This window comes from Pteropus medius, unplaced genomic scaffold, assembly GCF_902729225.1.
Source record: "Pteropus medius unplaced genomic scaffold, Ma_sr-lr_union100, whole genome shotgun sequence".
Taxonomy (NCBI): Eukaryota; Metazoa; Chordata; class Mammalia; order Chiroptera; family Pteropodidae; genus Pteropus; species Pteropus medius.
The window spans coordinates 25838252-25849997 of record NW_024340692.1 but is presented as its reverse complement, the minus strand read 5'-3'; positions in this window follow the sequence as shown (position 1 = coordinate 25849997).

Genomic DNA, 11746 nt, shown 5'->3' with positions numbered 1-11746 from the left:
GTGTGTGTGTGTGTGTGTGTGTGTGTGTCTGTGTATGTGTGTGTGTGTGTGTGTTCTCAGAAGGATTGGAAATTTGGTTCCTACATAGTTTTAACATAATTTAGACCCTTAATGTGGGACGACTTCTTTCTTTCCAGCGCCCTAAATCAACATCCAGTATTAAGATAAGTATTCAAAAATCTCCAAAAGTTACCCAGTGCTGCCTCAAGTTGGGCAATTTTTGCCTAAGTGAATTTTACAAACAATTGAGATAGTAATGCTTTTTGGGTGGGTGAAATCTAATAGAAATATAGTATATGCTTGCGTGCCTTCTGCAATAAAATATGCTAAATGTAACTTCAACAATCCTGGATGTTCCACTCCAGAGGAGCAGATGGATATGGTCTGAGATTTAGACAGAAATGTGCACTGATGTCAGCAGTGGCCTCCAAGCCTACCATCATTAAAAAAAAAAATCCATTACTTGTATTTTAACAATTTACCTCTTTTCATATAAACCCTCTGACTGTTTATCCAGTACACAGAAACAGTAAAAAAACAGACCTATGATGGAACTGCCTTTAGTAGATCACAGGATCACCCTTAAGAGGATCAAAGTTTAGGTCACTTTGATCCTCTGAGGGGGTGAGGAAACCATTGGGAGGAACAGAAGTAATGTTTGGTGAACACTTAATATGTGACCCCAGTGTTCAGTCATTTCCTTAGATAAATATCCTCTGAGAAAAGAAATTTTTTTTCTCATTTTAAAGATAACAACACTGAGCCCCCAGAAATGTTACATAGCTTGCCCAAGGCCACAGAGCTCAAAAACAGCAAAGTGAAGATTTGAACTAAGATTGTGGTCCCAGGCCTGCATCTTCACTCTACACGATGCTGTTCCAAGAGTAGAGTCACTGGGTCTTGATACTTGACTCTTCTACTCCATTATTATACCAGCAGCTATCTGGTATAATAATGGAGTAGAAGAGTCAAGTATCAACAACTGTGTAAAAAACCACCCCAAAACCTGCTGGCTTAAAGCAGTGAACATATTTTTCCTCATAGTTCTACAGTCTGTGCTGAGCTTAGCAGGGTGATTCTTCTGTTGATCTTGACAATAGTCACTCATGTGGATTCATCCAGCTGGTCAGTCAACACGGCTTGTGCTTAGCTGGGACACTGGGGTGGTTGGGCTTTTCTCTCAGGGCCTCTCCCTCTGATGCGGCTTCCCCTATGGCCTCTCCATGTAGCTCCAGCAGGGTAACAAGCTCCTTAGAAGGCAGATCAGGGCTCCTATGAGCATACACGCAGAACTTCTTAAGGCTTAGACCAAGAACTGATATAGCATCACTCTGCCATTTCCAGTTAGGTAAAATAAGTCACAGTGTTACTTCATGTTCAAAGGGAAAGGTCTGCGAAAGGACAAATACTGGGAGATTTGGATCATTGGGGGCCAACAATGTAATAGCAGTCACCATAATCTTCAACATTGGCACCACCGATACTAAAGGTTCCTGTTTCTTCTGTTCCTTACACTTTTACACTTTTCCAATACCCAGCTTTTCTCTCATCTCTTGTTTATTCCTCCACTTTCTCCTACCTAGCTTTTCTGCATTGTAACTGGACATCCTTTCCTTCAAATCAGTCAGGCGAGCAATCCACCATGTCAACTCTGCTCTTCAGATTGTCAGATGTCAGTCTTTGAAGCTTGAGTCTTTAATTGACAGATATTCCTTTGTTTTGGATGTTCTTTTGTCTTGCTTTTACATCTGTGTATAAAGCCTGAAGCCTAGTTTAAAGGGAAATAAGACATCACTGCATCAGTTAGCAACTTCTGTGAATACACTTAAATGATTTGCCCTTATAAACAAAATCTAAAATCTGTGAGACCCCTCTTCAGTTTTACCTTCAAGAAGGCAACATATCCAGTTCAATGGCCAAGTCAACAAATCAACATTTACCATGTTTCACATGGTTTAAATTCTTTTATCAGTCATTTACCATGACAAAAAAAGGAAGAGAGGCCTGTAGGAGTCAGATAGTACTTATAACAATTTTAGTTCACAGCAGGTTGCTTCTTACAGCTTGCAAGTATGAGATTAGATTAAATTTTCCACTGAATCATTTAATGTATCTGATCACTGCTTTCTGCTGTCAAGGGAGATTCAAGAGTACCAAGAATTAGCCAGGGCCAGGAGAACCAGCTGGAGGGCAAAGGAACTGAGAAAAAAAAAAAATTATAAACACCAAAGGTGAAGATCTTTGCAGAAATAGATCATGAGTTTCCACTTAAAATACTAAAATTATAAGCTAAAAAAAAAAAATGCAAATTCTCTTCAAGAATTTCTAAATCTATTCACTGACAATGTCTATAATTGTTTCCTTTATTCTACTCCCTGATGTAGTCATTGGATCCTTGATTGTTGGAAAACATCTTGACCAGAGATTTAAATGAAAGAATAAAAAGGAAATAAATTCAATTTGGCTATTTATTCACTAAACTGCTCAAGTGAAGGAGGCAACTGAAATAAAACGCATACACCATGAACATTATTTTAGACTAATTCATTCACTCTAATCTTAACTGTGCTGTATCATCACAGACATCAAAAGTTGATTGAAAACATGCATAAATTCATACATAAATGAATTATACAAAAGTTATTACAACCCTCATAAGGATTTACGCAATCTCTAACTAACATTCTATGAAAATTTTGGAAAATCCGACTAGAGTCTGTTGTTCTCAGTAAGAAAAAAAATAAGTTCATCAAAGAAAATTTTGAATGAAGAATCTAAGATGGGGCTAGCCACACCGGATATGTTAATGTATTATAAAGTTATGATAATTAAAATACGATACTACTGAAAGAAGAGAAATATATAGATATAGAACCAGGACTAGATAGTCCAGAAATTGATTTTGTTCCATATGAGAATTTGCTAGAAAATAAAAATGACATCACCAGAAAGGAAGAAGTATCCATTAAGTTGTGCAGGAATAACTGGGTAGGAAGTTCAGAGACATAAAATTAATTTAGACCTGACCTTCATAGTGTATAACAAATTAAATCCCAGATACGTTTAAGAAGTTAAATATTTTTAAAACATCATTTTCCAAATGCCTATTCAAACAAGGCATTAGATCTGTAAATTAAAACCAAGAATGACCTCCTAAGCTTAAAAGCCTTTTAAGAAATCATAAAGCAGAAGACCAACTGCTCCAATTACATAAAATTTAAAACTTCTACATATATATATATACATATATATATATGTGTATATATATGTGTATATATATATATATATATATATATATATATATATATATATATATATATATAAAGTAGCATAGCAATTTTAAAAAACAGCAGATTGGGAAAATTACATTCATAAAATATTGCAAAAGTAAGCCTCCTTAGAAAATGCACTATTTTATTACTATATCAAGCGACAACATTTTCACATTTATTATTTGTTGATGAATTTTTTTCTGTCCATGGCCTATGCTCAGGGCAATAGAATTAATCTTCCTAAAACCCTATTTCTTTATGACAATTCCTCATCAAGAGTAGAGCCATTCTGTCACTTACCATTCTCTAATCTTGGTCATTTCATACATGAACTGTACAGAAAGTTGTTTCATATACTCACCACATCCATATTCCATCTGTACCTAATATTTATTTAATAATTTTCTTTAAATAACTCTTTTACTTAAATTAACATTTTTCCTAACTGATAATTTCTGAGAAACCAGAAGTTTTCTTTAAATGAAATTTAAATATATAATACAAATTTTAAAACATGAATCTATCTTCCACTGAAAATTACCTATGCTTACTGTGACAGTTAATTTTAATGTGTCTACTTGGCTAGGCAATGGTGCCCATTGTTTGGTCAAATACCAATGATGCAGTTAGTTTTTATAGATGTTACCACTTAAACCAGTAGATTTTGAGTAAAGCACTTGACTCTCCATGATGTGTGTGGGCCTTGTTCTATCAACTGAAGGACTTGAGAGAAAAGACTGAGATTCTGTGAAGATGAAAGAATTTTACCTTCAAGATGCCTTTAGATTCAAGACCGCAACATCAGCTCCTAGCAGAGTTTCCAGCCTGTTGGCCTGCACTGCAGATTTTGAGCTTGCCAGTTTTTACAATCAAATGAGCCAACTCCTTAAAATAAATGTCCACTCTCACCCCTCTCTCTCTCTCTCTCTCTCTCCTCTCTCTCTCTCCATGTATGTTCACATACTAGCATATTGCCTGTTTCTCTGGGGAACCCTGACTAATACTCTTAATAGCCTTAGGGAACACTGAGTTTCCCAATCACATTTAAATATCCTAGCTTAGATGCCAATGTCCACCTTCATCTGGCTCCTCTCTCCTATTCCAAGTTTATTTCCTGTGCTTTTCCAACATGCATGCTTCTTTACTGGTTGCCACACACCTCTGTTTGTGCTCTGAACTATGCTGAGGATGCCCTGGTTGCCAGGCCTCCCCTGTTCCTGCCTTCAAGGCCTGGATCAATTACTTCATGAGGAGCTAAGGAGAAAATGGAAAAATGGAATAAGATTCTCATATTGAGAAATATGTAAAACCAGCTTTGGAAAGTAACATGCCAATTCAGACTAATTAGTGGCGGCTACTTGGATCACTTTAAGAAGGATTCTGATGCTCTGTCTGAGAGAACGCAGTGATCCATTACTGATGTCTGACAGTAGAGGAGTGAGAAGGAGTCAGAGTGGTCATAAACTTCCTATATATTTGCCATCTCTGGCTTAGTTATTGAGGAAACCAGCCAATGTATTTCCCTGAGCCCTTTCCAATGCTGACTCAAACAAGATATCAGATCTGGGAACTTTTTAAAAAACTCGTTTATATTCCAGTCATTTCCCAGATTTACATATGTAGGGAATGTCAACCAAGAGCTTTCAAATGAGGTAGAAAGAATACAGAGAACAGGCTCCATTTGCTTCCCCTAAGCCTCCTTTCTCATGTAATACCAAATGTACTTTGATACATTTTTCCTGCTGGGATATCTGAGTGGGTAATACAAACATCCCCAGCATGTCCACTTAGCTACTTTTTGTCCAAGCTTCCCAGCAACTGAAACTGGGACATCCTTATAAATACATTTGGAAAATCATTAGGTATTAAAATTCTCTGGAGGCAGAAAAGCCCATTAGTCCTTCCTCACACCTTTGTTTTCCCGTTCCTAGATTGCTGGGATGAGAACACATCAAGATCAGAGTTAGTCCTATTGATACAGATTTTCCTGAAAATCAACCCAAAAGTGTCCTGATAAAAAATCACCTATACCTGACTTTCAATGGTTCTTTACCATATTCTCTAAAGTTTGGGATGGGAGGAGCATGATTATTTATAGAGATGAATTAGGTTCCTTTCATTTATTCGGAAAATTTTCAATAAGACACTGTGATAAGCACTGAATATACAAAAAGAAATCATATCTGGCATGTGCTTTCAAGGACATCCTCGCTTGAATGATAATCACAGAATATATAGAATCATATCTTAGACCAGGATCTGCAAATTTTTTCTATAATATGCCAGCTAGTAAATGTTTTCAGCTCTGCAGGCCACATAGTCTCTGCTGAAACTACTAAACTCTGATGTTGTAGAACAAAAGCAGCATAGACATGTGAAACAAACTCAAGAAGAGTCTGGAGTCTTGGCTAGATATAAATGATAAAGATTTATTCAAGGGTCTTAGGGTTTGCAAATTGGAAACACAACTAGGCACTACCCAGTGTGTTCCAAAGAAGAAAGAAAGTGTAGAGTTCTTATAGCAAAAAAGTACGTTCTTGAGAAGAATTGGTCCTACATTCTCAGCCTCTGGATTGGTCCAAGATGGTAATCTTCTAGATGACCAGTCATCTGGAGAATGGATGTCAGTTGGTCTGGATACATGAACATTCTTTCCTTAGTCCTTCAGGAGTAACCAAGGGTTATCTGTAGCTTTGATGCATATCCAGGCATTGAATCAGAACTGAAAAGTTCAAAAGTTTAAGTTCTCAGTCTACTTAAAATAATAATAGAATCATTTCCTCATACCTCGACATACTTGATTTTAGGAACTTAGCAGCTTGACTATAGTGACTTCATTTTATTTCTTCACTCAATTCCTCAGACAGTACTTAAATAAAAAGTTGTATCTATGTTCCAATAAAAATTTATTTACAGGAAAAGACTACTGGCCAGATTTGGCCAGTAGTTTGCTGATCCCTGAGTTAGACTATATTAGACAAATTAGGACCTGAGATGAACATCTCCCAGAGAAGAGGTTAAAAAATAAATAGAACAGACTTTTGTTAGTGTGGTCATTTGAATAATCAGAACCTACTTCTTGGTGGTGATTCTTAATTTATTAAAACAAATAAGATCTATGGCATCTCTTATGAATATGTGAGGAAATAAAGTAGTTACATTTAGTAACAGAATGGCTTTATCTGTTTAAAAAAATTTTTATTAAAGGTTTACCATAGTCACAATTCATTCACTGAGGAACAATTACCAAATATGAAAATAATGTGGGTGAAATCCACAGGGCAAATTGAAGAAAGCCCTAAAAAAAATCAGAAAAGTCTCATACAGTATGCATAGTGAGCAAGAATGTGCCCCTGTCAGGCATAGAAGTCTTAATTGCTCATGCCATCACGGAATATCCTGGAAAAATGATCTTCGCCCCAAAACCTCAACAAAGACTCTCTCATTCATGTCCCCTCCAGCAACCAAAAATTTATTGAGCAGTGGGGCAAATAAAGAAGTCCAGAAAATGATGAAAGATCCGAAAGCACAATTTTAAGATTACATACATGGATGTTCTAATGAAATCCTGGCCTTACAAAAAATAACTTGTTTTCTGAAAAGTTGATTTGAGAAGTTTATTGAAACACAATGGCTTTGGGTAGGTAATGCCTTCTACTCAGCTCTTATGACAGAGCAACTTATCTCCCAAAGTTCATTGTAATGTCCCTCACAATATCATCAAATTTCAGTCTTACAGGTTAGGGAGAAAAGCACTGCACGTTTTATTGTTAAACCAAAGTCCAGACAGATTTAGCTACAGTCAGTAGCACAATCATTGCCGTCATTCGCAAAACGACTTTCATGTCTAGAGACAACAATAGAAGCAAAACTGAGGAACTGGCCACCTGGCAAACTTCACTTCACTTCACCGATGCCCCTGCTCTATTCCTAATACATATATTTCCATTATACTTGAATGGCCATCAAAACATACCAAAGGCAGAATAATATCTCTTACCCCCAATTAGATATTTACATTTTCGAAGAAGACAAAGACCAAAGGATCTTTAATGCCATAGCAATCATTCTGTAACAGTAAGATTTCAAGCATCATGAATGATAAAATAACTTTACTGGACAAGGAAAGCAGATACTTCTAATACTAACCCTGACTCAGCTTCCCAAACACTTAAGAAACCGTCTTTGTCCAGTAAAATAGCAGTGGATAACCAGTTATCCACTCACCATGTCAAAACATTTCTCATAATTTTAACACAAATTGTCATGTCATTATAAGGTATCCAATGGATTTGGTTAACTAAGTTTCTCTCTAAGTGTGTTTACGTAAAGCCTTACTCTCAAGAATCTGAAATCAAACAAGAAGCACAATCTCTTAGTCGCCTACTTTATTTATTGTGTAGTGCTAGCTGCTAGGAACACTAAGAAATATAAGACGTGGTTCCTATCCTGAAGAAGTTTGCAAGGTCAAAACAAAAATAAATAGTCAAGCAAATCATCAGTTGACCAATATAAATCCCCGCAAAAATACAAAGACACATTTAACAAAATCACTCAGGTTTTCACTGGATTCCCACTGCATTTAGAATAAAGATAAAACCTCTTAATAGAGCCTATAAAAACTCATGCTCTACAGGCGACAGCCTTTTCTTTGGCTATAAGTCCACTTGCTCTCTCTGCTCCAGACATACTATCCATTTGTCAGTCCCTTGTGCTTACCACACTTCCTCCTACCCCAGGGCCTTTGAATAGACTTTTTCCTGAGCCTGAAAGGCTCTCATTCCCCTTTCTCCTTAAATAATTCCTTTTTATTATCAACACTCAGATCAGGTATGAACCCCAACCCTCAATATATGCTTTCATTGCCCCCCATACACTTATCCTTTTTGATATTTTCCACTGTAGCAAATCTCTTATTCATGAAATATATAAACTATTTGATTTATTTATTGTTCTCTCTGGCTTATTATACCCTCTGGACTAAAACAAACAAACAAACAATAAGAAAAAAACTTTCTTTTTGTGACCAGCTGGGTCACCACTTGACTATCCTTGACTGCAGATATAAATGGATACTTGGGTGTTGTGAGCTTGAACCATTTCTAACGGAAAACTTTTCCCCTTTTTCAAAATCCAGCTGCGTAACTGCTCCAACCTTGGAACTCACTGAAAAGCATTGCAGTGGAATCTCAGATTGTTTATACAATTTCCTTCATGATTTTGGTTAAATACTTTCATATCTCTGTGCCTCAGTTTCCTCGCCTGTGATTCATCACAGATACCATTTTCAAATCTATATTATATAATAATACTATAAAAATAAAAGGTATTTTTAAGAGTTTGCTTGACAGGACATCAAAATTACTGGCTGGTATCAAACCATATTTAAACAGAAGCCTTTTTTTCCAGTGTGAAAATATATATAATCTATCAGTTTTTTTATTTTTAAATCAAATTGAATGAAGCTAAATTTAGAATAGGTATCCTATTTAGGCAATAGCATATTACTAGGAGGGGTAAAGTTTGTCCAAAAGCAGAACACCTGAGAAATAAATACTGCTATATCTATATTTTACTTCCTTTCTCAATGACATTTGAATGTAAGATAAGATGCTCTTAATAAAAGATGACTTGTTTTCCCAAATGCTGTACTGCTGATTGGAGAAAGAGCACTATGGAAATGGAGAAAGAAAGAGTAATTTCTAGGTGTTGCTGAATTGTAGACAGATTTCTAAAAATACCAGAAATTGTACTGGATAGGCCAGTACAAGTAGATGTATTTAAATGAGGATCCCAAGAGATGCTGGGCATTGCTTTGTAAATGGCTACCTCTAAATTTTATGAATATGGTATCTAGTCACAAAATGATCCATGGGGTTTTCCAAGGTTTCTTGCCCTTTGGTCCAAGTGGATTTTCTCAAAGAGTGTTTACAATAGATGTCAATAAGAATTATATATATATATATTTTTTAAAGGGTCATATTCAGAACCCAAGTACTATGGACACTTGACTTGATGTATGACAAAAATAAAACTACAAGACGTCGGGGGGAAATGGTCATTAGAATAAATAGTGCTAGAATTGGATATCCACAAGCAGGAAAATGATGTCAAATCAAAGTCATTAGATAAAAAATAATTCACAGTGTGTATTTGGCATCTCGTTGTATAGAGCAGTGCTTCTCGAAGTGTGGCCCATGCACCACTTGTATCCAAGTTACCTGGGTGATACTTAAAAATATAGATTCCTAAGACTACCTTAGACTTGTTGGTTCTCTAGAAAGAAGACTGTATTTTTATCAAACTCCCCTAGATGCTTTTTAGTACACTACAGCTTGAGAATAACCTGCAGAGTGTTTCGTAGTTAAGAAAACAACTATCTAAATCCCAGCTCTGCCAGTTATGATCAAATTAATCAATCTGTCTGCATTTCAGTTTTCTCATCAGTAAAGTGGTGATAATAATAACCTCATGTGATGATTAAATGAGATATTGCATATACTGCATGCCCCCCTTATCCATGGTCAACTGTGTCCAGAAAATATTAAATAGAAAATTCCAGAAATGTAACAATTCATAAGTTTTAAATTGTATGTTGTTCTGAGTAGCATAATGAGATCTCATGCCTCCCTGCTACAGCCCTCCCTAACACGAATCATCCCTTTGTCAAAGGTCTCCATGCTATAGACACTCCCTGCCTATTAGTTACTTAGTAGCCGTCTTGGTTATCAGATTGACTCTGGTGTTATCACAGTGCTAGCATTCAAGTTACACTTCTTTTACTTAACAATGGCCCCAAAGCACTAAAGTAGGGATGCTGGCAATTCGGATATGCCAAAGAGAAGCTGCAAAGTGTATGTATACACACGAAAAAATAGTATAAATAGGGTTCAGTACTATCCATGGTTTCAGACATCCACTAGAGGTCTTGAAATATACCCCCAATAAAAAAGGGGGGACTATTATACAGTGCTTAGCATAGTCCTAGATCACAGTTAACACTTAGTAACTGTTAAATTACTCTCCATATCCAATAAACCTACTAAAAATGAAGTTTTCAATCATTTACAAAAATTTATAATTATAAAATTATAATTTGTACTGTATTCCTGTATATAAAAGACAGTACTTTATCAAGCGTATTGACATATAAGTGGAGAGTATTTGATCTTGAGAACTTATTTGGAGGTACTACCTAAAGAACATAGCTACTTACTCATATACCTTCACCAAAGAAATCATGATCCCATGATGCAGCCTTAGGATCTGTGCACGTGAGGCAGTAAGGGACATCTGCCCAGTGACCCTGATAAGCTAAATCACCTTGGTAGTCAACACAACAGCTGGTTAATTTATCCAGCAAACATTCACTGGAAGATTTCCATGTTTCAGGCACTGTATCAGATGCTGAGCACTAGGAGGAAAAAAATATGGTCCTTCCCCTCCAGTAGCACATAGTTTATGAGAATTTACAGTATATCTTCCTCACCTTTCCATGTATTACATGGTATTTCTCAACCAGTATTTTTGTTGTTTTTTGTTTGGTTTGGTTTGGTTTGGTTTTGTTGTTGTTAAATGGCTAGAAAGCTAGAAAAGCCTTTTTTTTTGGATGGTTTTTTTTTTTATGGCTATTCTTTCTGAATCATGCATAAAAGAATGATATTAAACTATAAATGCACTTAGCTCCCTTTCTTCCTCCTATCCCAAAAGCAAACACTTTTCTTTGGAACTTTGAAGACATCGCTCCATTTTCTTCAAGCATCCAGCACCACTGATAATAAGTGTGATGCAGTAAATGAATGAAAGAAACTATACCGGTGAGATAAAAGCTACTTTAGCAAGTTCTCTGGCCTATATATTCCTCTGCTTGCTCTTCAGTACTGAAGGACTATCAGTGCTAGGAAGTGGACAGCCACTTTAGAAAATAATGGGCAAAGAACTTATGAGTCTGGGCCCAACTGTGCCCAGATAGTCCTAACCAGGGACACCTGAGATTCAGAGAAGACATTTTGCAAAGACAGACTATTTTTCTAGCACTGCTGTAACAAGGTCTTACATACTGGGTGGCTTAAACAACAAAAATTTATTCTTTTGCAGTTCTGAAGGCTAGAAATATGACATCAGGTTGTAAACAGGGCCATACTCCCTCTAAAGGCTCTAGGGAAGAATTTGTTACATGCCTCTCTCCTAGCTTCTGACAGATGATGGCAGTTCTTAGCATTCCTCCGCTTGTAGCTGCATCACTCCAATCTTTACCTCCATCATCACATGGTCTTCTTCTTTCTATGCCATCTCTTCTTATAAGGATACTAGTCCTTGGATTAAGAGCTCATCTGAATCCAAGATATTCATCTGAATTTGACTAATTACATCTGCAAAGACTCTATTTTGAAATAATCACGTTCTGAGGTTCTGAATAAATATGAATTTGAGGGAGACACTACTCAACTCAGTCCAGTCTCAGGAGAGCATGG